This window comes from Cupressus sempervirens, chromosome 7 (genome assembly GCF_028749045.1).
Source record: "Cupressus sempervirens isolate cs-2001-9-10 chromosome 7, ASM2874904v1, whole genome shotgun sequence".
NCBI lineage: Eukaryota > Viridiplantae > Streptophyta > Pinopsida > Cupressales > Cupressaceae > Cupressus > Cupressus sempervirens.
Genome location: NC_143124.1, coordinates 883,120,643 through 883,144,080, shown reverse-complemented (window position 1 = coordinate 883,144,080; position 23,438 = coordinate 883,120,643). Strand labels below are relative to the sequence as shown.

At 33.4% G+C, this 23,438-nt stretch overlaps 1 pseudogene; it reads right to left on the bottom strand.

Annotated features, from left to right (window-relative positions):
* Positions 1-506: 506 nt before the first annotated feature.
* The window catches only part of LOC149550303 (protein CTR9 homolog pseudogene), a 56,034-nt pseudogene continuing 33,102 nt past the window's right edge, over positions 507-23,438 (bottom strand).

Sequence of the window (23,438 nt, the reverse complement as noted above, 5' to 3'; positions counted from 1 at the left end):
AATAAACAAAAAAAATGTAAAGATGCCCTATAGATGATTTGTTTGAGGCTTTTTTAATAGATCTCATTTAATTATGTCAAACAGATATGGAGGGGACAAAGTATATTTGATTGACTAAACTTTGAGGTATCTTATCCATCGTCATCGTATGCATCATCTTATCTTGGAATCTGTTAGGTTAAACCTCAAGAAGATAGATAATCTATTTTCAATTGTGTGTTCTTCTAATCTAGAATCTAATAGGAAGATAAAACATATACATTGAAGGACACAAAAAATGTTCTAGAATAAGGACAAGAATAGGTTGCCCATATAAAACAATAAATGGAAAAAAAGAAAAGATTCCATACAGATGATTTAATTGATGTTTCTGACTTGGAACAATGTCAAACAAATTTGGAAGGGACAAGGCATATTTGATTGACTAAATGTTTAGGTAGCTTAAATCCATCATCACTCTATGCATCATCTTCTCTTGGAATCTGTTTAGTTAATCCTCAGGAAGCCTAGACATCATCATCAAAAGTATTGTCTTCTCTCAGACTCTATTTATGTAAGGGTTCCTCATCTTCAGAATCAGTGTATGCATGTCTCCTTCATGATTTTGCTGAAACTGGAGAATTTGTCTCGCCATCATCAGAGTCTTCTAGACCTGTAGCTGCAAGAAGATCTTGGGCATTTTCCGTATCAGCTTCTGCCTTATCACTCATATAATTTGCCTCATTTTCCATGGCAATATCAGGTTCCTCCATATTAGATTCATAAGCCTTGTGATCCTTATCCTTCTTCTTTTTCTTCTTTTCCTTCTTTCTTTTCTTTTTAGACTGACCAGCCTCATCATCATCATCATCCTTGTCCTTAGGCTTACTCTTCCATAATTCTTTCACACGTTCAAATTGCTCCTCTTGTTGCATCACCTGCCGCAATTCTTCTTCTTTCTTTCTCCTTTCCATCATAATCCTTCGTTCTTCCTCAACTTTTTTTTTTGCCTCATCAGCCAGGACAAGTTGGCATGCTACTTCTAGCTTTTGACAGCTTTGCTATTCTTCGCGTTCTGTTGCTTCTCTGTGAACTTTGGCAGCATCAAGCAAGTGTTTACAGTAGTCCACATGCAACTCTATCTTCTTCTCATCAAAGCCATGTGTATGAGGGCTTGGCACTACTGACAGTTGTCTAAACACACGGAGCACATTCTTTAATTCAGACACTGCTTGACGAACCTCATCAGCAGTACATTTTTTCTTTTGAAGTGTTAAAGTTGAAAACTTCTGCATGGCAACACCAACATCAAAGCGTAGCATGTAATTTGAGGGTGCCAAATGTACTACTCTTAATAATGTTCTTTTACAATCTTGCCACTGTTCTGCTTCATAATGTGATCGAGCTAAATATAATAAAATTTGGGCATCAGTGCCAAAATAGAATTTCCTCAAACAATTTTGATACATTTTCACTGCAAGCCCAAACAGTCCTTGTGCAAAGTAAACACGTGCTAGATTTACCCACACATCAGGCATCTGAACAAAGATGTTTCCTGTTGTAGCTTCTTGAACCTGTGTGAAAATTTCCTTTGTAATATCAAAATGACCCCTTTCGGCTAGCACAATGCCTGCCCCATTTGTAGCATAGACATTTCTAGGTCTCTGAGCCAACACTTTACACTACAGTTCCCTAGCCGTATCAAGATGTATTCCCTTTGCATCTGGATCCTTCTTCTCATTGCGTGAAGCTGCAAAATAATTCCAATTTCCAAGAGAATTAATGTCAGCATAAGCATCCTTACCATCTGATACATTTTGTGCAGCTTTAATTATTTCTTTTGCTTTAAGCCAGTCATCTGTTTTCAGTTCCAAGTTGCCAAGCATGGTAATTGCATTTACTGAGGTTTTATCCACCTTAAGTGCCTCCCCAATCAATTCTAGGCTTAGTTGGATCTCATTTCAAGCCTGGGCCATGGCTGCAAGTCATAGATATGCATCCACATAATTAGGAAACTTGAACAATATTAGCCTGTACAAAAGATTTGCTTTTTCAGTGTCATGTAGCTGTTCAAACAGCCTGGCAAGATTAAATAGTATGGTCTAATGATTTGAGAGAAAGAGTTGAGAGATAGATGGAGAGAGAGATAATACAAGTGATAGAAAGACTCCTAGATAATATTCTTGAGGACAATGTGTATTATAGTCCTTACAATGTTTTCCTTTGATCTACCAAAAGGATGGTGGCATCCTATAAATGGCATGGCTCTTTCTACCACTTGTATTATCTCTCTCTCCATCTGTCTATCCATTCTTTCTCTCAGATCATCTGACCAACATTCCCAAATCAAATCTTGACCCTATTTAGTGGATTCACAACATAAACTTCAAATGCTTCTCCTATCAAATATGTAGATTTCACAATAGCTAAGAAAAATAATTGTAGGCATCATGTTCATATTTTTTTGGAAATGTAATTGGGTTGTGTACCCAAGCAATGCAAAGCAACTTCCACACCTTCGATTCCAAGTCTAATTCATCTGTAAGAATGATCTCTTGCCAATAGTTGCTGAATACATCTGTAGCTCATGAATACAAGGTCCTCCAACAAATGTATTCAACAACTGTTGGCAAGCGATCATTCCTAGCTCATGAATACAAGGTGTAGGTCATGAATACAAGGTCCTCCCACAAATCTATTTAACAGATATTGGAAAGAAATCATTCCTAGCTACTTTTTTTTTATAAGGTTTATCTCAATCCCAATAGGTTGTAGTTTCATTTTCTTGATGCACTTCGTCACTTGGGTATACAACTCAATTACATTGATTCCAAAAACATGTGACCATGATGCTTACAATTATATTTCTTAGTTGTTGTGTCCTAAGATCTCTTATGACCCTTTATGACCATTTACAATCCCTAAGAATAAATCTTAGAGCTCTTAAAATGTCGTAAAGGGTCATAAGAGACTCCTAGGAGGGGCCATGATGAGCTTCCACCTTCACGTGGTTGGCCCTATTAAGTAGAGAATGCTATAGTTTTCACAAAACAAAGAGAAGCTTAATAATTTAAGGTCTTAGTCCATAGACAAATTAAATTAGACTTATTATCCAAAACACATAAAAAACATGCACATAAACATGGTAGGCACTAAATAGAGATAGTTGGAAGAGAATTAAAAAAAAGATTAAGGATTATGTTATTTTAAGAAATATTTAAATAACAATTATAAATTGAGTTAAATCAATAAGTATTCGTTTCTACCTTTTCCAATATAAATTTAAATATTTAATTTTAAAAAATAAATTGTTGACTCTAAACCAACAAAAGAGTAAGTTTGAAGAACAATATTAGTTTTACAAATTTTAAAAGCGATACTGATTAATTAACACTAGAATGAGTAACATATGTACAAGATGTCATAACCGACATTTGTATAAGTAACATTTATTTGCATAGGTGACATTTTCATAACTTCATCAGCAGTACATTTTTGCTTTTGAAGTGTTGAAGTTGAAAACTTTTGAATGGCAACACCAACATCAAAGCGTAACATGTAATTTGAGGGTGCCAAATAGTAGTAGTGGCCAACAATTTCATAATCACCTTTACTATGATAAGATCATGCAAGATTATAATATAAATGAGATTTCATGAGAGGGTGGTCTGTCAAAACAAGAGCTATCTCAGTCAACTGTTCATTTGGATCTCCACATTGCTAATCACTTGGATCAATGCTTTTCTCTTTCTTCAGAAAATAGGTTTGGTCCCAGAGTTCAGCAAGTCAAGAAAGTGAACCATTTAGTTTAGTGTCTCCCCTCCCAAATGATTTCCTAAAAATCAATATAGCTGGGTTTTGAAGGAGTAATCCACGTCCAATAGGAATGGGTGGTACTAGTAGTCGAACTTTAAGCCCTGTTTAGTTTTTCTTTTCTACTTCCTTAAGTACTCATTCTAAAAATTAGATGGAAGCTTGGGCTATTCTCTATACTCTTGAGAAAGCCTGTGTATTAGTTTGGAAAATAATTTTTGCAAGATGGACTATGATTCTTGTCACCCTTCTGAATAGTGGAAATTTTCTAGATTGCTCTTGGAGGCTAGCCCTAGTGGCTATGCTGATGTACAATTTAATATGTTTGAGAATGAATATGAACCTTTTTGTTAATATGATTCTAGATTTTAAGTACTTAGCTATAGATGCACCCTTATGTGTGATCTTTTTTCTTAAATCAATATAAAAAGGTGTGGCCCCTCAGGCCACAATTTACGTGGAAATGAAAAAATGTAAAATAAACATAGATATGAGATAAGAAAAATAATAAACAATGGAATAATAACAAAAGCAATAGCCATTTATAAAGTATCCTTCTCATACTTTGTCACTTGTATAAGCTCAAAAAAAGAGATGATATAAGCCCTAGAAAAGACATAGTTGTTGAACCTAGGAATTCTCATAAAACTTTTCAATGTGGAAATCATTTCTGATCATGCATCTAAAAAATAAGTCTCACCATAGATTTTTCTTAAAATCACAGTCAATGAATTTAAGGCCCCAGTGACATTTGTTGTTGTTCAAAAGCGGCACCATACTAGACTATTTGCAAACAACCATGCAAATAGGCATTCTATATATAGACTTGGGAACATCTTGCCAAGTCTTTAGTACATAATAAAGCAACTAAATTTCATAAAAGAAATTTTTGATAGTCGATTTGTTTAAATATTGTCCATAAAAAATTACTTAGTACATCTCATCTTTTTTCTGCACAAGAGCTTGCAGTTCTAAAGAATCTGATAGCGAAGAATTTGAAGAAGATATTGTAGCAAAGGTAAATTTGGTGTTCTTTTTTAAGTGAAAATGTGATTGGAAATTTTGTATATTGTCATATTTCACTTGCAGAAAGGTAAAATTGTAAATAGAGGTGAAGTTGTATGGATTTAAGTTTCTTCTTCATTATTTATAATGCTCTCGATTCCTCCTTTGTAGCTGTAAAAATACTTGTTTATTTTCACCTTTCCAGATACCCTTTACCAAGTTCTTCAAGATTCCAAAATATCTTGGGCTGACCCCACTCCAGCATGTTCTAACTCCTACTTGGTTCAGAGACCTAACTCCTTTTTGTATGTGTCTTCCTCTTACTACTCCATCTGCAGGTTGCAAACAAATCATCCTTCTTCCACCAACAAGTCATTCCATTCAAGAAAGACCATGTCTGACGATATCAAAGCACAAAAAAATAGGGAGGCAATTGCTAGACTGTGGTCTAACTTAAAAAGAAAAGGTGATGGAAAATTTTATTGTCCTTGCAAAATGTGTAAGGGCTTAAAGACTCGAAGATATCTAATCACAACAGTTGAGCAACATTGTAGGCAACATGGTCACATTGAAGGGGGAAACAAGTATCGCCCATTGGTATGTATTTTAATAGTTTATAAATTACATGAGACATGATTTGATGATGACATCATGGTCATGGTTAATATAAGGTCATCATTTTCATATAGGTCAACATCCCTAAGTTTCATGTTATGGACCATGACAATTTGGAGAATGTGAATTTCCAAACGAGGGAACATGGAGGTGTGAATATTGAAGTAGAAGGTAATGATACCATGGAAGAAGATCAAGATGCTGAAGATCATGATGATCAAAATGATCACGATGATCAAGATGATAATGATGATGATGATGATGGTGATGATGATGCAGAGTTTGATGTACCTTTACTTGAGAAGGCAGAGCAGCCCCTATATGAAGGCTCCAAAACAACTCTTCTTGCCATTGTATTGCTATTGGTGAACTTGAAGTTAATGAATGGTTTATCCAATGTAGCAATGACACGTATGTTAAGGTATGCCATCTTCTTTCATTATTTTACTCGTAGTTCCCTTACAATTAACATTGGGTTCGTGTAGCAATTAATATTCTTTAAATTAAGAAATTATATTTTTGGTCATAGGTTGATAGGTGAGTGTTTGTTAACACCATCAAACATTCTACCTCACTCGTACCGAGAATTATCTACCATAATGAAAGATATTGGAATGGAGTATCAAACAATAGATGCATGTTCGAACGATCATATTATATATTATAAACATCATGAATTTGCAACACAATGCCCTACTTGTCATATTAGTAGATATCAATCAGATCGATTAACAAAAAAGGTGCCTCGCAAGGTTCTTTGGCATATTACCATTATTCCACGTCTGCAATGATTATTCAAGTGCAATAGCTTGGCACAATTTATGGATTACCATGCACGCAATAGAAGTCAAGATGACATTATGTGAATGCCTACAGATGGTTCGGCATTTAAGGAAATAGAGAAAAAATGGTCACACTTTAAAGAAGAACCTTGTAATCTCAAGCTTTCATTGGTAGCAGACAGTGTCAATCCTTATGGAGAGATGAGATCTACTTACTCAGTGTGGCTTGTTTTTGTTATCAACAATAACATACCTCCTTGGTTGTCCATAAAGAGAGAGCACATAATGTTGACACTGATTGTTCCAGGTATTTTTTGATTTAGTGGTCATCTAAATTAATTTATTATTACTAATCCATGAAATGGTCAAAATAATTATGTAATGTATTTGCTCATTCAACTAGGTAAGTACCAAGTCAAAGATATCAACGTATATATTGAACCCCTTATCAATGAGTTGGTGGTGTTATGGAATGGGGTTACTATGTATGACATTTGTAGACCAATAGGACAAAGACAGTTTCAATTTCATGCAATGCTTGTATGGAAAATACACGATGCCTCTAGGCTAACACATTTTTGTGGTATGTTCTCTTCTTGACACCTCTTTTTTGGTATGTCAAAGTTAACACATTTAATCCAATTATACACGATCTTGTAGGTCTTCAGAAAAAGGGTAAATTTGCATGTCCAATTTGTGGTCCAAAGACAAAATCTCATCATTCATAAAGTTTAAGAAAGCAGGTGTTTGATGAGAATAGACACTTTTTGCACAGAAATCATAAGTATCAAATTACTGAAAAACATCTTTTCAATGGTCTAGAAGAGACTACATCAAAGCCACAGAGAATGACACCTCGCCTATGGAAGTTGGCATACAATAAAATAAATCATCGAGGTAATGTCATTCCATTTAATGCTTTTTGTTTCAAATTTATATTTCAATATTGTGTTTTGTTTACTGATGATGTGATTGATGGTTGTGAAGGTCGTCAAGATATCAATGTCCAACTTCCAAAAGGACTAAAAATTTATCCTACACAATTTACTAGGTTTTCGTACTATGAGCAACTCCCAATTATGCATTTGTTTGATTCTATGCATATTGGAAAGAATGTAGCAGAGACACTATGGAAAATCTTGGATGGAAGGCGTGACAAAGATCAAATTGTCAAAACTTGTAGTGACAGTGAAGAATCCAACCATGCAATGAAAAATGGTATTTGACCAAATAACAATGGAGACCAGATTGATACAAGTGCCCTTAGTTGGTTATTGTCAGAGCAGTAGAGCAATACTATAAAAGAAGTCATAAAAAAAATACTATTTCCCACAGGATTTGCTGCGAACATAAACAATGTCATATCAAATAAAAGTGAATTTGGGCCAAGGTTGAAAACACATGATTGGCATACATCTATTAAGGTAATTCATGTTATTTTGTATTCACTATATATTTATATACTGCATGTAGTTTCAATTGCATTCTTTTATAAAATATTGACAAGATCATTTTACAAATATTGCAGTATGTTCTACCTCTATCTCTCCCACACCACTTTGCCAAAAATGTCAAACAGGTTATATATGATCTTCGAAAATACATGAGGTGGTTGTCATCTAAAGAAATCAATAAAGAAGATATAAAATATTGGAAGAGAAAAATTCCTCTTCTAATGTGTGAAATGCAAAAGTGTCTACCTCCAAGTTTTTTCAATGCACAAGAACACTACCTCATACATCAAGTTGAGGAGATTTAATTGTGTGGACCTGTACCAACCAGGTCAATGTGGATGGTTGAGAGGCATTTGAAATTTTTGAAAGGCTTGGTTTGACAGAGAGCACATCCCAAAGGTTCTATGGTGGAGGGATATATGGTATACAAGACCATGGTGTACATTACTAAATATCTTCCTAAGTTTGCAGCAAACATCCATGTAGATCGTATTTGGGATCCCAACTCAATTAACAAATTTGAAGGGGAGTACTTGATGGGCAAAGGTAGATCAAGGAAAGTGAGAGGTAAATCTAAGATTTTATTGTAGTTAATTAATTCATATAAATCTTCAATATAAATTATTTTTAATTGGCGTATTTATTTGAAACAGGTGGTTGAGAGTGGGATGCAATACATTTGTATATTGCGAACAATCTTGATTGGATGATAGAATGGATTGAACGATGTCAACAAAATGGTTGCTCATTAACATGGGAAGGTGTTGCTTCATTGGTTACAAAAGCTCATCGTAATGGAGATTCCAATGTTATGCCGATGGTAGTTGATCTAGTAAATGGTTTAAGAGGTGGAGAGGTATGTAGAAATTTATTAATGATCATAACTCGATGTATGTTTTGTATCAACTCACGATGCAAATAATTTACACAGACTTCAAAAATTGCAGGTCAAGCACCACAAAGCTATGTACTATCATGGCCACAAATTCCACATAAAAAGGTTGGATGACACAAAGAAAACTTGTGATTGTGGGATAACTACAGTTTTTGAGGTCACCAATATATCATCTAGAAGAAACATACATCCTCAACAATCTCAAAATCAATACTATGGTATCTTGGATGATATAATTGAGTGTGAATTTAACACCTTCAAAGTAGTTCTATTCGTCGTCAAATGGTACAGGTTACGACTAAATCAAAATGATCCAGATAGAGTGGTTATTCAACATGATAATGGATTTAAAATGATTAATACAAGGTCGTTTGAGCTAGTTGGAGATGAGCCCTATGTTTTTCCAAGCCAATGTGAGTAAGTGTTTTACTCAGAGGTTCCAAATAAAAAAGGTTGGTCATTTGTTGTTAGACATGATCCAAGAGGAAGGCTGATAAAGTATAATGTTATGGAAGAAAAAGATATTGAAGATGATGAAGCAGGTGATGAAGATCAAGATGATGGTGATGACGATGATGGTGATGGTGATGGTGATGGTGATGGTGATGATGATGATGATGATGGTGATGATGATGATGATGGTGATGGTGATGATGGCGATGATGGCGATGATGATGGTGATGATGATGGTGGTGATGATGGTGATAATGGCGATGATGATGATGATGATGATGATGATGATGATGATGATGATGATGAAGAAGAAGATAATCAATGACTACAAACATCGTCACCCCTTCTGTTGATGATCTTGCATTCCACATATAAGGTAAATTTGTTCATGTTTATGATGTTGCATATTGTTCATGTTGTCTTCTAAGTTATTTGTAGCATACACGTATCATGTAATTTTTAGCGAACTTAAGATAAATTATTAACATATGCAGGAAATTTGATTATATATTTATTGTGTTCATTTGTAATGATTACAACATATGTTATTTATAGTTACCAATGTTTATGTTGTCTCTGATTATGACCCTTTTTGCAAACAGTCACAGGTACATCATCACCCCTTTTGTTGACATGTTTGCGATGTTGCCTATTGTTCATGTTGTCTTCTAAGTTATTTGTAGCAAACATGTATCATGTAATTTTTAGCTAACTTAAGGTAAATGAATAACATATTCAAGAAATTTGATTACATATTTATTGTGTTCATTTCTAATGATTACAACATAGGTTATTTATAATTACCAATGTTTATATTGTGTTTGATTGTCACCCTTTTTGCAAATAGTCAATTGACTATAGGAGATTTGACCCATTTGGCATGGATTGTGCACAGTGACATGGATCAGCAAGTATAAGTCAATAAATAGACATAATTTTCTTATATTCTTCTTGTTTATCATTGAGCACGTATGTTATAAATAGACATTATATAATCATATAATGTATATATAGACAAAGAAGGTCCATATAGAAATATAATTGTATAATCACTTTCAACTTACTACATTTTATATATGTCACTTTCACTTTTCATTTGATGGATTGTAGGACCCACCAAATAGGTACTTGTTAGATCTATCTACATCAAATGAGGGAAATGAGGAAATGGTAGATGAAAGCTCTACATTTTGTACGGCTAAAAGAGGGAGATCAACTAGAGGTCAAAAGAATAGAAAAAAATTTGATAAACGCATGCAATTTTTCCTTGCTAATGGGGGGTCATGTTCTTATGATGATGAGACCAAAGGTGACATCAAGGTGCCCTTTCGGTACTCACACATTGAGAAAGAATGGATACCCAATGAGCTACCTCCAATTAACATAGATTTTTGTGTTAATGAGAGGATATATCGCATTGCTCCATTCTCATTACATGGTTTGGGCCTATTTTCTATGGATGGGATAAATGTATGTTACAACAAAGTTGTTGAATTGTTCAAGTATGTCGGTCCATGTTACAATTACAATGATTGGATGCGGATTGTTTGATATAAAAAAAATATGCATAGGTATAGGGTATCAGCTAATTATATACAATGAAAAGAAAATGATCAAAGTAAAAGATTTGCTATGTACATTGATGGGAGACCAAAATAAATAGGTAATATTGTAGGTTTTATAAATAGTACGCGACCTACTTCAACTAGTAAGCAACCCAATTGCATATTTGAGGCGCATGAAGGGAATGAAGTTTTTGTTTGTGCAATAAAATCAATAAGTGCAGGGGAAGAACCGCTAATTGATTACCATTTAAATCGCATAGATACAAACAATGTTACTATCATGAGGGTTGTAAGTACTATTTACCATTTTGTTAATAAGTTTTTTTTTGCTGTCTACTGCTTTTAGTTAGCTGAATTTTTTATGTTTAATCTTTGTGACAGGACGATATGGATCCGACAGATGATAGAGGTCAGCAGGATGCTACTCCCACCCCTTCTTCAGTGAGGGTAAACCTTTTTGAAATTGTACAAATTAGATAGTTGAAAAATGTTATATTATTACATTATTTCATTTACGGTTTTTGAGTTTTTATGATATTTTTACTGATATTCCTCTCACAATTTGATGTTTGAGATAAGGATAAAGTAGTAGCAGTGACCACCGAGCCACTAGCTATGCATTCTGATGAGGCTAATATTGCTGATACTCCCAATTTTATAAAAATGTTGGAAAAAAAAACTAGGCAAATTAATTTAGAAGCAATGAAAATTTTGGATGAGGCAAATATGGAGCCTAAGGAGATGAGGAAGAGGCTATCAAAATTGAAAGCGCAAGCTCAACGTTATGAAGTAAGCTCCAATGAATATTTAGTTATAACAAAAGTTCAATAAAGATTTATATTTTATAATCTTTTATGTTGTGAAGTAAAATATGTAATATGTGCAAAAATACTTTATTGATGCAATTTTTTTAAAGAGTTGTAAGAAACTTTAACTACTAAATTCTTGTTATATAGGAATTTTTGGGAATTCATCCAGAACGTGGTCAAGGACAACGCGGTGAGGGCAGTAGTAGCAGAGTTCTGACTACCACTGGTAAAATAATCTTTGAGTTGACAAGTTATAATAAATTTTTTATTTCGAACATTCAAAACTTCTTAACTCTTACTTTTATTATTTTAGAATGTCTTTGCTAACAATGTATTGTTCAAGTCATCTAGTGCAGGAGACTCCTACGAGGTTGACGGATGCCCGTACGAGATTGCCGACTGCAATGTCGGCAACAAGGGGACATCCAGCTGGTAAATCCTTGTTTTGCTATATTTGGTTTTGTGTTAATTACGAGTTGATAATATGTACTTTAATCTTGGGATGCATCACATAGTGTATTGTTTTTTTTGTGGTAGGAGATGCACTATCTAGTACGTTGCCAAATGCGGATCATAGTACATCTATTGGTGATAATTCATTGTCATTTCCTAGAGCTACCAGTGTTTCTAGCACGGGATCTATGGAGACATTGTTGTTGATTGACCATAATGAATTAATGCCTTTGAAATTTCCTAAGCTTCCAGGTACTTTAAATAATTATTTTTTATATTGTAATAAGGATTTTCTTGCAAGATGTAAACATGATAGGAAGTGGTGAATGCAAGGGCTTTTGATGTGGAGTGATGCCTCATGACCTTTAGTGTGTCATATTGTGCAAGTTGTTTAATTATTCTGGAATTCCTTTTTATTAGGGGTTTGGTAGGATCATCTAAATTATCAATGAGCTTTTGTCTATACCAGTAATTCTCTAGTTTAGTAATTTGGTACATTGCAATTTCATGCTTTGAGTAGAAGATACTAACTAATTTTTCTATAGAGAACCAAAAGTGGGAGTCTTATTTCATATGATTCATTTTAATGGTTTTTACTATTAATTATCACATGACATTTTTTGCAGGAAATGATACATTTTATAGGAGGCTTTATGACCTCACGCTGTGAAGATTCGGGCCCACCATACGTACTAGGTTGCTATACATCATAACTGAACTAATTTTATCCCACTATTTTTTTTCATATCATTAATTGGTGCAACATTTTTCCTTTCATTCGAGTCTTTTCTTATACTAGCTATATCTAACAATTTTGTGTTTTTTCTTAAAAGGTGGAACTACTAATCGCACAAATTAAAAGATGAGCTCATCAAAGATATAGAGCATGAGTTTGGTAGTAATATTTTTGATCGTAAGAAATTGTTACAAAAAGCTGCCAGACATCTTAAGGTTGTGAGGGACACATATAGAGAGAGCCTCGTCCACAACCCGAAGTACAAGCGTCCTCCCTTTGTTTCAGTGAGGGACTGGAATGAGTTCATTTTGGATGAAAAGGAGAAAGGGCAACGTCCGCCAAAAGAAAGTGCACCAGAAAATCCAAAAAGGTATGCAATAATATTAACTACTAGTACATTAATGAGAAAATTTAGGGTTCAACTTCAGTATCAACAATTTCAACTAGCTCAATTTAATCTATCTATTGATGAAAGGTATGTAAGTCATATGCTGACACAATTGCTTATAAATCTCAATCTCAATCTGGGCATAAATCCTACATAAGATATATTGACAAAATGAAGCCCTTTATTCATATTTAGTGACAAATTTTAGAGCCTATGTCTCCTATGGGTTCTTTTCTCAGATTTTATCTTCGCTAAACTCAAACTCTAATTCAACTAAGAAATTCCTACTCAAAGTTGTGACAACCGAATCTTGTGATATGATGTACCATGTTAGATTTTGAGTCATAAAAATAGGCAACACCTTGACCACTATACTTGTTAACTTTCCCTTTCTTTTACAATAATTGCTCGCTATCTTGAGTTTCCTATCCACTATTTTCTTTTGGGTCATGTGTGCATCAAATCTGCACTTAATCTGCATGTAAATCCTGATGAAATCCATCATTGAAGATATCAAATCCCATATTCTGTAGTATTCTATTAACTATGATAATAATATATAATGTTGTCATTAGTGATTGTTATTTTATACTGTCATCAATTCCATTTTGTGCTTTGTTGCATATCAAAAAAGAAGTTCATATATACTATACATCAGATTTAAGTGTGAAGCATCACAAAATCTAATCTCTATCTTTAGATAACAATGTAGTCTGAGAATCCTAAAGAATTTAAAGCTGAGCATTTCCACCACATCTAAAATCCATTCTTCTTTTTTAGTATTTTTCGTTGCTACTGAAGCTTTGATCACATGGATTATGTGTCTATACCCAACCAATAGATTATCCTTTTTAGGGAATCCCTTCTTTTTCTCCTGTGGAAACTATAAAGATGGAAACTCATTAAGAGATTTTTCCTGATATCACCCTGCTTCCAATCTTTCTCTTCCATTCCTTAGCTCTTTGCAAGCTCACAAAAGGCGTATCAGCTTTGGTAACATGTTAATTATTTGTGTGTAGACTAATTCAAACACATATATCAGTGAAGTAAAGAGACAAAGTACCAAGCCTAACACATCTACCTTGGGGGAGCACTCTTAAAATACAACATAATGTACAAAAAAATTCACAGTGTGTACAAATGACTTTTCATGTGATTTGAACCTTCACCTACTCCTCTTGTTCCTTCACATTCTCATCCTTTTGAATTCAATATTTCTCGCTATGCTGTTTTGTCAAAATCCCTAAAATAGGAGTTATTTCTCCAACATACTACCACGCATAATCCTCAATTTTGGTATTTAAATTTTGTTATTGTAAATATGAAAGGTATGTAATTCATATGTTGACACAATTGCTTATAAATCTCAATCTCAATCTGGGCATAAATCCTACATAAGATATATTGACAAATGAAGCTTTTAATATGTTCTCTCTATGACCAACGGCACTCACCCTTATAAAACCTTCACCTATGGGTCCAAACCCACTTCCTAGAGTTGTAACTATATGTGCTTTCTCAAGGATCTTAGTAAAAATATCCCATGAATTTTGACTAGGAAATTGAACCCATACATATGGCGCATTTTTTCCTCCAAAGACATCAAACCCAAGTGAAGTAAATGTTTCCACAATGATTCTAGTATTCTCTTTATATCATCTAACATATTTCAAACTTTTCATAGGTTGCAGGACACATCAAAGGCAACAAAGGCAAGGCTGGAAAAGGTTGGGCAGCAAAAACTTGGCTCTGGGGGATATTCAAAAATCAAAGCACGCATTGTAAGTAGTAATAAATGAATTGCTAAGAAAAATTATTTATAAAATGAAAATAATTTTTTTAATTAATAAAAAAATGCACGACATTGATTTTAATCTGGAGACCATAGAAGAACACAAAAAAATTGCCTTCAAGCAAGGCTATGCAGCGGTGGCTAAATGCCTATGGCAAGCTTCCACTGCCCCAACCGAAAAGTCTCCTGCATCATGTGCATAGGTAAATATGCCCAAAAATATATTATAAATTTAATACTTGAGCAACAATTTATTTGATAATAATGTGCATGACATTGCAATGCAGCCTATTAATCCCGACACAGATTAGACACAACATCATGAAGCCCCTGATGTGCATCATACCATCGATGGAGGTGCTCATTTTTTATTCAAAACTAATTATGTAATTATTAATACAATTTAACATCTTTAATTGAAATTGGTGTAACCTTTTTGTGTTGAGGATATAGAATCATGTCGTGCTAAACAAGTGCCAGAGAATGTTCATACTGATCAGTAGGTAGATCATGTGGCACATTCAGGTAAAGAAAATCTATGTTTTGTTCTTTTTAATTAATTTTTTGATTTATAGTTCTTTTACTTAAATAAAAACTCATAATTCACTAATATAAAATGGTGAGAATTTAACCTCATGAAGTACTTGTTATTGTAGCGAACCCCCCTTTGGTGCAGCAGCCTCATGGTGTTCTTGAATGGATGAGGAGGAGACATGTGTTAGAACTAGTAGAGGAGGGGGATCCTAACGAGGACATTGATATTCCTCTTAGAAATTTTATGAAAAAAAGAAACGGAAAGAAAGCAAAAAAGAGATGATTATTCATGAATGACTTACTCTTGAATATTGTGTTAATGAATTATTTATGAATGACTTACTCTTGAATGTTGCGTGTTAATGAATTATTCGTGAATGTTGTGTGTTTATTAATTCTATGTGTTAATGAATGTTATCATGTGATTATAATGATTGAATGTTCTATTTCAAAAATGGATGAATTGAATGTTATTAAATGTTAATGGGGAATTTAGAGTGATGTTAGGGGTGGGGGGGGGGGGGCAAATGAGCTTCCACCTTCACGTGGTTGGCCCTGCTAAGTAGATAATATTTAACTATTCTCAAAACCAAATGAAGCTCAAACTTTAAAGATAAGCTTATAGTTAATAGTGACAACCAATTAGCAAGTCAAAATGAAGTTCTTCATTACAGGTACCTTTTTAGTTTTTAAAGCACGATATTATGTTTTAATATTGTATAGTTTTTTTCTCTTAAGTTAAAGTATTCTTTTACTATAACAACATAATTTATGACCATTTTAGTAACTATTCTAACATCTCTTTATGACAAATCCTATTTATTAGATGTTGAGCATGGCTGCAGTTGTGCAATTGGTGTTTCAGAGTATTGGTGTGGTTTATGGGGACATAGGAACATCACCACTTTATGTGTATGTGAGTACTTTTCCTGATGGCATCAAACATCCTGATGACATACTTGGGGCTTTGTCTTTGATAATATATTCTTTCACTCTTTTTCCCCTCATCAAATATGTCTTCATTGTATTGTGGGCCAATGATAATGGAGATGGTATGATTATAACAAATCTAGTATCACTTTGTTTTTAGGTCAAAGTTTGATCTTTTTGATGTGAAAACATGTGTTCTAAGTTTAAAGGAATGGTTTCTTTTGCAGGTGGAACATTTTCTCTTTATTCTTTGATTTACCGCCATGCAAATGTCAGCATGATACCCAATCGCCAGGAAGAAGACAGGAAACTCTCCTCATATACACTTGAAGTTGCAGGTAGATAGCCCAATCGAGCCATTAGGATAAAGAAAGCTCTTGAATAAAGTAACTTTGCCAAGAGATGTTTGTTAATAATAGCCCTTGTGGGGACTTGTATGGTTATAGGAGATGGCATCCTCACCCCTTGCATCTTTGGTACATATTATTCTTTTTACAATATGTAATGTTTTTTGTTGTTATTTTTCAATATATTGTATGCTTGTTATATCAATGTTTCAATAGTGTGATCTATTATCATATGTTAGAAATCAAATGATCTCGAAGTCTACTTAATTCACAATAAATCCCTTAGATTGTACAAAATTTGTTAACTTTTCCCTTTCATTTGTTCAAGTAGTTTCACTAACACTTAATTTGTTGATATATTTTAGTTCTTTCAACAGTGGAGGGAATCAAAAGGGTGGACAAGTCACTCAACCAAGGTGAGTTTTTTGCATTTGCTCACATTATAATATTTGAGATGGGTAGGAAGGTTATGGTGAGCAAAAACATCAACACGAAATTAGATTAATAAACTAATGACATTTCATTCTTTGTCCTATTCCTCAATTTCATGCTTGGGTTTTATAACCCCAATTGATCTTCCTTAAAACATTATTCCATTTCTTTTATGAATTCTGAAGTCAAGAATCTCTGAAATTGTAATGACTTTGCAAGGTATCCTAGCAAATCTCAAATTCACGTTCTTTCTTTTCTATCTTAAAGTCTTGCCTGTAGGAAATTGTGATCTTGTGTTGAATACACATGTTAACCTGTGAATTTATTTGACTTTCTCTTTGGACCTACTTTTGGTGTAATCTTAGAACCCATATTATTGTACTCAAATTTGGAAGGCACGCTGGAGATGGCATAGCTGTGAAACGCCTGTGTTTGGAAAGCTGTTTAGTTTTTATCTTGATTGATGAATAGTTTGCTGTCATTATGTGGATAATGGCTTCAGTTACGGGCATCTTATCTTTCCAAAAGCTGTCATACCTAATGACCTGAGAACATCTTGACATTTTGACGTGGTATATCTAATTTGGAGGAGGAAGAAGTACAAATGATTCAAAAGGTTGTCTAGAATGAGAGAGTAGTGTGCTTCCATAGTTTTCATCTATTTTATTTTTGTATATTGGAATGACTTGAATATTTTTAAATGCAAGAAGAACTGTGCCAAAAAGAACATAAAAATCGCGATGAATTTTGAAGATTACTGGAGGATCATAAAGCAACTGGCCTGCTTATAGCACAGACACACTTCATTTGAAGCAGGCTCTTTGCTTTATGATCCTCCAGTTCTTTGATAAAGCAAAGAACTCGAGGATCATAAAGCAAAGAGCCTACTTTAAATACATTTGGTTCACCACCCAAGGATTTTTTTGAAGATGTTGTAGAAGGGATGAAAAAGCAGGTAAGAAAGTTGCATATATTTTAATGATTTGATTGCAAGATTTAATTGCACTTTCAAAATCAGGCTTGCAATCATTATTACTCAAGGCAATGTATGTTTGATTCCTTTGATTTAACCATTTATTGAATATGTATCTTTGGCAGTACCAGGAGGACAAATCAAACATAAAAGATGTTATGGAGTCAGGAAAGGTGTGCCTTTTGTGCTTTAAGATTTTACATTGGATGTAAAATATATTGTAATCTTTTTGATGTAATGATTGTAGCTCACAATAACATCAGCATGGACTCTTGACAAGTTCAAAGCCTCCATTGGGGAACTATATGATTTGGCTATTGTATCTGAAACAAATCTTAAGGTTTGTTCTAGTTGCATTTCTAGATTTTTTGTCTCAGCTACAGAAGACTTCACAATAAAAGTATTTGGTATTTGCCTTTGAACAATGTTGTCACATATTGTTATGTTCCTAGTAACTACTATTTATACAAACAAGGATCTTTTCCTTATGTTCCATATGACTCTGGTTCCTAATTGATTCGATAATTGCATCAGCTATATTATGTTTTGACTCATTTTCACTGGTAAGTAGTTGCTAGAAGTGAATCGCTATCACAAATGCATTAGTTTGTTCTCATTAGTGGATAATGGATTTTTATTAGGTTAAACTGAAATAATTGCAAATTTTGAAAGTAATGCAAGTTGTTTTGGGATATATGATTTTGCTAGGTCTTACTGACATCCTGTGTATTGCTTGCAGCTTGTGTTTGAAGAAGTGATTGAACAAGTAAAGGAAAAGGAAGTGAAAGAAGCAAAAAGGAGGGAAAGGCTGGTAAATGATTTCACAGCTTTGCTTTATTCTCTAAAGGTTTACATTATTCATTTTGGAAAAAATCCTTCTAATGCAATCTCTTTTTCCTCTACTACTTTTACACCTGGAGTAAAATTTCATAGAGTTTTGTACATTAAAAATCTTGAATATGAATGAATTTCTATTCTTATCATAAAAAAATTTCTATCTATGTAACGATAAATTAGTTATATATTGTTTTTCCATTTCAGGAAATTGTTGCTTCCTCAGAATGGGAGGATTGCATACCTTTTCTCAAAGATGCGGAAGCATACAGGTAAAAGAGCCACTATTAGGAATTAATCTTATTGTGAGTAATTAAAGGTAGTTATCATGTACCTTACACTAGTAGTAGCTATAAATATATTAGATATGAATATTTAGGGCAATTAGTGATGAAAGCTTCTGTCATGAGATATTTGATAAGTACATGTCAAATCTTCATGAAAAGGTTAAGGAAAACAAGTACAAACGAGATGAAGAAGAGGTACATGACCTGATTATCATTTCCACTTTCATATCTAATTTTTTCAATATCTAATTGTTGTTTAAATACCTTTTGAAAGCATATTTGGGTGAGTGTTGTACTGAGAATGCAAATTAGACCTCCTTATGAAGATAATTGTATTACTAACAAGTTATTTTAACTACTTTTACAAACTAGCTATTAGAAGTTAAATTGTTGCAAACTAGCCTTTATCAAGATCAGATATGACCTAGATGAGATGAGTTAGGGTTAGTAGACTAACCAACATGAAAAGTCATTCCATGTTGAACTAGAAAAAAATAATTTTAAAATTTAATATGAGAGGCACCCACTAGATAAGATTTGGATGTTGTCTACAAGCACAACTCTTAACTATGAAATTGTTATAATATAGTGTGTTAAGATTTGGATGCCTTAGTTCAATTTCCTGTTGGTAGAGTTTCAAACATTAGCTCAATGCAATCCTTTTGGTTTAAAATTTGACAAAAAAAGTTTCTTAAAATTCTTATAAATGAAAAAAAGTTTGTAAAAGAAGCCCTCATATTTCCATACAGTGAAATTTCTTTTTAATTAAAAATTAGATTAATTGAAACTGTGAACTTCACTGTACTATGACCATTTCTACCACTTAGGATAGCCCATACATTGTGACTAGTTTTTTTCTTGTATTTGCAGCTTAAGTAGTTCACCGCCAACAATTTTTCTCTTCATTTTTGCTACTATTAAGTTAATCCATACGACTAATTTCTTTTTATCCGCATTTCTCTTCAAGGCTCTCATACATGAGGAAAATGGGGCAAAATTAGTGCCTTGGTTGTATTGATGTTTTCACATATTATTCACCAGACCTGATTAGAACTAACCTATGAGAACTTTCTACCACAACAACTTTAGTAAGAAAATTATTTGTGGAGTAGATACAAGGTTCTGTCTCCAGCTTTGAATGCCTCGTAGATGGAGAAGAAGTCTAGTGCCAAGGTTTGTACATTCCATAGAGATTTTTGCTATCTTGATCACATGGCACCATCATTTTTTTGTTTGATGTATAATACAAAATGGCGACGTACAAAATGTAAGGTTGCTCATTCAAATTATATTAAGTTCTTCATTTGAAGGAATAATTTAAATAGTTAATACTACAATATATTGAAAATGTTATTATTGATCAGTTTCGGAGGACGATGAAAGATTTTTAGGATAAGCAATCTATGGTTCAGAACATTTTGTTGTGCCATCATAAAAAAATCAACTCTTCAATGTGCAAGTGAACTGCAACAGTTGTCATCCTGACTATAATGATTACAAATATATGTATACATTATGGTTAACTTCAACAAAAGTCATTCTATTGGCACAAGATTCATATACATCAGCCATTTGTGAAGCAAATATTAGCCCAAAATAGTTGGAACACAGTCATGAATGTTAAAGCCAAAAGAAATACAAAAGTTGTCAACAACACTCTTGACATTCTCTATGTATATCCTAAACAAATGTGCTATCATCAAATGCACTTAACGATGATGTCAGCCATTCCAATATGCATGCAGCTTTAATGTTAAATGAAGATAATTATAATGTAACATTCAATCATTCTAGCGATTCTTTTGGCCACAACTTCTTCCAGGCTAAAATCTCTTCCTCTGTAATTAACTCTTGAATGCCTCCATTAAATCCTTCAACCTCACCTCTTGCTTCATGATGACGTTTCCTATTGATTGGAGCACGTCTCCATCGAGAACCAGAGGTATATTGATGAAGAGATATTGAATCTTATTAATATAACAACTAACTTGATAGCATTAATATACATTATGGATGAAGAGATATTGAATCTTATTATGGACCTTATCCTTGGTGGCTATGAAACGACATCTAACTTGATAGCATTAATTTTGAAGTTTCTAACTGAATGCCCTAAGGCATTGGAGCATTATTAAAGAAAACATCAAGGGATAATATTTGAATTGTGGATATTTGTAAATTATGTTGGTTTTAGATAGTTATAGTTATAGTTATATATTCGCTCTTATGATGATGTGATTGGGACAATAAGTTTTTTTGTCACGTTTATCTGTTTGAAAAATAGATGAAATTATTGGCTTTCATTCCTGATAAATAATTATTTCCTAATTTTATTCTTCCCTGTAGGAACCAAAATTTAGACGCACTGTGCCAATTATTGCAAAGCCTTTGCTCTCATAGGAGCCTTCTAAACTCCACAAAATTTGAGTTGTAAAGCATAATTGCTCGGTGAAAACAAGATATCGTGCACATTTCTTCCTCCTTCCCATTGTTTTGTATAAAATAAATCATTTGACAAATGAAACAATGGTGTGGAGGAAGAAATGTGCTTGATACCTTGACTCTCATGCATCAAGCAATTATGCTTTATAATCAAGTTTTGTGCAGTTTTGAACGCTGCTATGAGAGAAAAGCTTTAAAAAAAAATGGGACAGCGCGTCTCAAATGTGACATATGTTGGTCTCAGTTGCAACCAATATTCTTCGCAATTGAGACACCAAACTAGCACCATTTACGTCACGAGTATGGCTCCAGCATTGAAAGCTAAGGGTTTGTCGTCAGAATTCCAACTCAAAATTGGGCAAGTTTACGTCAAAATTGGGAAAATAACAGTTTAGGCTAGATAGAGAAATGGACGAAATTTGTGTCAGTAAATTGACGTTTATGTAGTCAAAATTTTGGCATGCAATGAATGTGGCAAAAAATTGACCAAATTTGTCTGACGATGACTTTGGTGGCTTTAGCGACCAACTTGTGTCAAAATTGAGACCTTTTCGCGTCGCAAATTAGGCCTAAATTTACTAGTGGGAAATTGTGTCAACCAAAGGTGATATTTTTATACGAGCTCTATACCTAGTGAGAGCAAATAATTGATGAATTTTTAGAACAATTTGATTTTGAGAATGAAAATTTAACCTTTTGGTGTTCCATTTGCTACAAGAGAGATGATCAATGCATATGTCTGAGCAATAAAGAGAACATGGTGAATGAGGTACAAACTATTTGTAGGTCTCACCATGATAAGGGTGAAAGAGGACATGTTTTTCTTGTAAATGATAAACAATTTCAAATTCCAAATCAAGAAGATCAAGGAATGGATTACTCTTTTGCGTTGGAAAGACAAATTATTTCTTCAAAATATAATTATCCACCTAGTATGCATGATAAATATAATCATCCATGCTCACAAAAACCTATAAATCCCTCTTACATTCCACTATATCCATCCTTACCATCTATTTTCTACCTATCCTCCTTATCCCCATTATTCTAACCATCTCATTCATGTCATATTCTACCCATTACACCATATCCACCAAAGGAAACTATAATGCCTCATAACATGCTTTATAATAAGGTGGATGAAACTACATATAAACTTTCAAGGATCCCTTTACCATCTACTAATGTGCTTGAAATTGGCCAGTTATAATTGGAATGTATAGACACCCATAAGAGATTTGATTTTGACATAATTGTATTTGGAGAATAATATAAATTTTTGAATTATAATCAACTTTGTTCATTTTTTCCAATTAGTGAATCCCAAATACCCACAAATGAACCCATACTTCAAATTGCACCAATTTTAATTATTGGACTCATAAGCGAGTGTATTTATATTAATCATTCACTAAATAATATTCAAATATATACTTTCCTCATTCCATAAATGTGTTCTCTGATTCTCCAAGATCTATATTTTATTAATTTTTTACTTATGCATATTGATTTTTGGAGGCCTATGGTTACATTGTGTATTCATCACATACTTGTTGATTTAAGACCAATAATTGATTAAGCACAATCTTATGAGATTATATGCATTAATGGCCAAAAAAAACTGTTACAAATGGATGGTTATTTATTCCCAAAAGCATCAAAGTATTAATATCTATTTGTCAATATTGATTCTTTGTACTACCATTATATTTCTTGATTCCTTGAATTGTCCTAATAACTCCATGATTTTGTACTATGAAATTAAGCTAGGGGGATATCCATTGAATTTTGAAATTTTTGGTTATCCTATTTCTTTGGTTTAATATTCACATGCCCTTGCAGTATGAAGTTAAGCTAGGGGGTAATCCCTTGATTTTTCTAATTCTTGATTGATTCCTAATAAATTTTCATTTATGCTTT